We start from the raw sequence: 6,030 nt of genomic DNA on the forward strand, positions 1-6,030 counted from the left end.
TCCACCCGTTTGGTCTCTGCCATTTTTTGGCTAAAGACTTTGATTTTTACTAAACTACCGCTGATAGACATGCTGTATTTTGTTTGTGCTCGGGAGGCTGCTTTAGAGAGTCTTGCAGTGTTCCCATGTCCTCATATTTACAAGCACTTTTAGGCATATTGTTTGGTCTTATCTCATTAAGCTAGGCACTTTATTTAGTTAATAAAGTGATCAGTTGCGGATTTGAGTTTTTATAAAAGATGTTGGTGTTATGAAACATGTGGGTGTTTTAGTGTTTGTTTGTTTGTTTGTTTTTTGTGCTTGTCCGCGTTTGTTGATTTTTTTTTATGAAGATCTGGCAACACTAACACTTTGCTGGTATTTTATCAGCAGTGTGTATGTGGCTATTAAAGAGCCCCAAAATGCTATTTATTGTTTGAATTTCTTAGAAAATGACCTTGTTTCATGTCAGAAGTAACCTCGCTGTCTTGTCTGTCAGCACGTTGTCAGTTTATGATTTGCTCTGCGATGTATTTTTCACTGCGTGAGAGCGGCATGGTTTGTCGGGCATAGCAACAGTAACTAAGGGTGGCGGACCTTTGTGAAGGGTCAGTTGTAATATGTTTTTGAAATTAAGGAATTTCAGTAGAACACACACACTAATTATATATATATAATTTTTTTATATACTTTAAAATTATTAGGACTGTTCAGTAGTATTATAATTATGTTTTTTAATCTATTTTTATAAATTTGATATTATTATTATTATCATTATTATAAGTAGTAATATTAACAAAAAAAATCTATTTTATGTGTTTCCACAATTGGTTCTTACTTGTTTTTGGCTGGTAGAAAACTCAAGTCACTGGCCATATACAGTATATACATTTCCCTAATAATGCCTTAATTTACCCCAAAATCTCCCAAATTGGAGCTAAACCGCATTAAACAGCTCACAGATCAAATCTTTCTCAACTCCACTCTTTAATTCTGATGATTAACAGTGACTGATGTTTAGCGGCTCACGGTGATGTTCATAATGAGACGGTGATGCTTTAGTGTTTGTTTGAGGAGAATCAGAGAAACAGATTCACTCTTACTGACTACACACTCTGTCTTGACACTTAAAAACAGAAATGAGACCCGCTGAACGCATCACGCGTGTAAATGCCTGTAAATGTTCCCTGTTTTTATGAATGTAAACTGTAAATAAAATTAAAACTAAGAGCATAAAAATAGTATATATATTCATGTTTGGTTCTATTTTTGTCTTTAGGGTAGTCAGTTTTATGCTGCTTGCAATAACAACCAAAACAAACAAAAATGTTGGACAAGGGTTAAAAAGTCATGATGAAACAAAAGTAGCAACAGGCATTTCTTCTGTATCGTGATGCATATCAGAGTGTAGCAAGTTATTAAAAAAGAATAATTGTAGGGCGGGGTTTAGTTCAGTGCAGCAGTTGTTGATTGGATGTTGTGATGTGGGCGTGGCTCTTAAAAGTGCTTGAAGGGGTGGAGCTTTAAAAGCACTTAATGATTGGCTGGGGGACTACCGATGAAAATTAGCACTTTTGAGCTAACTCGGGTACATTTACATTGTTTTAATGTTTATTAATGTACACTGTCCCCTTTCAAATAAAGAAATAACATAATAACATAACAAGACCTGCTTCAGTCAAGAGCGAGAAGATTGAGTGACCTCAAAAAATTAAACATACATGGATGAATTGTTCACAATAACACGCATTTAAAAATAGATGAAGTGCCAACTGTGTTCCACAGAAAGATGTATTAGAGTTGATATTTTCATGTGAATCTAATGTAAAGATGAACTACAGGATGGATGTAGAATCTGTCTGATCTGATGTACATTTTGGAGGTGTGTTTGTTTGCAGTGATTGTGGAATTTCCGGCCTTTCTGGCACGTCAACAGTGAATCTGCGGCCGCTCACATAAACACTTCTTCAGCACAATAACGAGCTCCAGCTGGAGCAGGAGACCCCGAGCTCGCCGCTTTATTAACACAACACTGCAGGGAATGAAAGCATTCGAACCAGACTCAGAAGAGAGGATGTGGAACAGAGAGCCATTGATGGAGCTACCGGATGGACGGAGGAATTCTGGGAGATTGAGGGGCGTTTCCAAGACACCGTTTTCAACTAAAAACGGAAAACTCTTTACGCCTACATGATAAGCCTAAAAACGACCGTTTTTGGAAAATTGTACTGTCAACATCTCAAGTCTAAACTACAAAAACATGAATTCGTGAAAATAGTGACATCATGTGCGAGTATTTTACATTACACGTGCTTGTTTAAAAAGTGACATCACCACCTACTGGTCTGTTATGAACACTACAGTGTTTTTAGTCATTTTCACAGATCTGTGTGAACAACGATCATGTTTGACAAATGTCGCCTGTAATGAAATGCAAAAGAAAATGTTATTCTGAGTAAACGTACTCTGATTCTCTTCACATGACCCGTGTTATTTTAGTACTGATATATTCTCACAGATATTGTTCATATTTTAAATCATATTTTTTATATATTTTATTTTTTCAGTATAATTTTAGTTAATGTTAAAATTGTATAGTTTTAGTTAATAATAAATCATTTTGTTTCACTGAACTTGCGCTGCAAAATTAGATAATAAATTAAATAAATAAATAAATAAATAGAAATTTCCTGTCCAAATAACCAGGATACATTTACTGGAGATGGAAAATTACTTAAGATATTCAGTTATGTTTAAAATGTAAAATTAATGAAATCTTAAATAAGAACAGATTTATTTTTGTTATTTTTTTGCAGTGTAGCTAGAGTATTAACCAGAAAACATCTGATATGATACTCTGTCTGTGCTGGTCAACCATCTGGACAGAAGCTAACCAGCATTAACCAGTACAGTGAACGGGATCAGATCTGTCAGTGGTTGAAGCAGAGAGAGCTGGAGAGCAGCGAGTGTGTGTGTGTGTGTGTTTGAGAGAGAGAGAGAGACACTCCATCTGGAGGTGGTTACAGAGGCATGTTCCCTTCAGGGCCAAGAACCTGAAGCATTTCCTGTGAGAGCCGGAGCGAGCTGGAGAGGAAGACGAGGGAGCGAGAGGAGAAAGAGGCGTATTAGTCGCTCCCGCAGCACATCTGGACTCCATCAGAGGAGACTGAGACATGAGATCACAGAGCAAACCTTCTCTGACCTACTTCTGCTCACGACGCTGCTGAGATTATCCAGAGCTCCAGAACATCAGCCTCCTCTGAGCCAATCACGTGCTTCCATACCGCTCTCACTGTGTGTGTGTGTGTGTGTGTGTGTGTGTGTGTGGGTCCTGATCAAATACTGGCAAAATGCCAGCTAGGGAAAGTTATGAACTAACCTTCTTCAGGAAACATGAAATGAAGGCAAGTTCAAAGTTATCAGCTCTTCAATAACATTCTCAAAATCTTATCACAAAAACATTACACTTAGTTCATCAAACTTGTTTTTCTCTGAAATGCTTTAGATAGATTTTTTTTAAATGTTACTGTTTGTTTCAGAATGTTTCGAGAACATTCAAAAGTAACATTCCCATAATGTTTGCAAAATGATACAATTGTTCCTTTAATGTTAACATCATGATGTTCATTTATAGGACATTCATAAATAACGCTTTCATAACGTTACGGGAACGATGGCAAAACCTTTTTAGAACATTTTTCTTAACTAATGTTCTCTAACAAAGCAGCTCAAAAATGTTGTTTATACATCGTATTTTTTGTGCAACATTTTAGTTAGATATTCATTTAATATCTTTTTTAAATGTTGCTACTTGAACATTCAGAGAACATTTAAACGTAACGTTCCCATAATGTCTGCAAAATGACAAAGTGGAATGTTCCCTGAACGTTCACAAAACCAAGAAAAAACTGAATATTCAGAAATAATGTTTTCAGAACTCAATGAGAACTTTAGCAAAATGCTCTGAAATGTTAGGTTTTTAGTTGGAGCAGAGCAGATTATCTTGATTTATGATTTTGTTTATATACAAAATCACGTTTTGTCTTGAGATGTTGGGCGATGACATGATAACAGCACATCTCTACATTATTGTATTGGACAGTAGGCACTAGGTAGTGTGCAGTGTGACAGACAGTCACTCAGTTTTAACCCCGCCTCCACTGCTGAAAGGGGAGGGCCCCTGCAGATGATTGACAGCTTGACAGAGGTCAGCTCTGGTGGATGCGAAGGGTTAAACGTCTCTCTCCAGCATGGTGTTCTTCAGGAATGTGAGCGTCTGCAGTCATGAGATGTTTAGTCTACATCTCGACTGAAGATCTGCTGATCTCTCCGTCCTGCTCACTGTGTTTAGTTGGTAGCTTCGTTTGGTAAACTCTTCTCCTTTTATTGTGTGTGCTGGGATTGTGGCAGGACACAGTAAACACCATCTGACTCTTATTGAACAGTTTTGTGAGGAATGATGTGCTCTTGTGTGTTACTGCCCCCATCCTCGTGTCAGGAACACTGCATTGCATTCTTCGGTTTATCAGTTCATGCATTTTCTGGGAATCAAACCCACTGCAAGTTACACAAATCAAGCACTAGACGTTAAAACTGAAACATTTAATCTTTTGATCATGCTTTTCCTGGGAATCTAACCCATGGGCTTGGTGTTGCAAGCACTGGCTCTACTGTTTAAACTAGTTTTCCATGGTTCTATGCAATACATATAATAGTTTGTCAGAAATGTTTTTGAATGTGAGAAGTATTTGGTGTCAGGAGCTTCATGAACTAAGCCTGATGATCATCATGACCTGAGATGAGTCTTCAATCTGAGCGTCTCTGTACAGTCACGTGATCAATTACACTCATTCACTTCCATGTGATTAGTCACAGAGAAATACAGCATAAACCAAGAGATTTCTCAGAATTTTTCTTTGACAGTTTTCATAATCTCAAAAGATTTCATTTAAATCAACTGTATGTCGTTTTGCCTGTTTTTGTGACTTTGGAGCCCCCTACAGTTACGTGAGTGTAATGCACTACTTTTAACAGAATTCCATACACGCTCATTCGCTCAAATCATGACTTTGAAACATATTTCAAGGTTAAATGAAAATAATCCTACATCTGAATGATGCAATCAGGGACGAATATCTCATCTAAATGTTGGGGGGGACAATAAACATAACATTTCTCACGAGCAAGTTTTGAAGGGGACACCAATAAAACAGGCAAAATTGTACTTAAGGATATGTGTACAGAGAGGAAAGCCTTACTATTGCACGGAGACCGTTCCATTATCCTTCTTCTCAAAGTTTCTTTCTGGTTCAATGAAAAAACTGACTAAATTGACCAAAACATTCTTCAAAACATTTTATTTTTCAATGTTTTTGAAGTTGTTTACACAATCAAGCCACCAAAACACAATGGAATTTGAACTTAACTTCAACTTTTATTTATTTATATAGCACATTTAATAGCAATGTTGTTGCTTCACAGTTATAATTAAAACATGCATATTAAAATATTTACCATGCCTAGCAAAATGAAGGCATACACACTCTTAGACATACACCCTCACACAACTGTATAGTGAGATCGGTATAGACGTGAAAGAGAGGGGGAAAAACTAAAAAATAATAATTTATTACGTCAATGACTGATTTGTTTAAAAAGTGGATTCACTCAGTTAGGAAACACCTCCTTAGTGTGTTTCTCAAAATTAGTGCTGTTACTGCTGTAGATTAGTTTTCAACATCTTTCGTTCAATTTTTATAAAAATCTAAATCACATTTGTTATGCTAATATCTGGAGAACAACTGTACTCTTAGTATGATGTTATATTAGATTAACTATATTAAATGAAATAAACTGACCAGTGGGGCTCGTGGATTTTAAAATAGAGGAGGCAAACTAATTGTATTGGTCTGGGGATCCCTGCGGATTGTTATTATTATTATTTGTTTAACCACTTTAAAATGCCTTTTTGGCAGCTTTTAGTCAGAAACCGTAAAGAAAACTTATTCAATATCGATACTCATTATAAATACTTGGTAAATTATCAGCCCA

The sequence above is a fragment of the Carassius carassius genome, chromosome 45, assembly GCF_963082965.1.
Source record: "Carassius carassius chromosome 45, fCarCar2.1, whole genome shotgun sequence".
Lineage (NCBI taxonomy): Eukaryota > Metazoa > Chordata > Actinopteri > Cypriniformes > Cyprinidae > Carassius > Carassius carassius.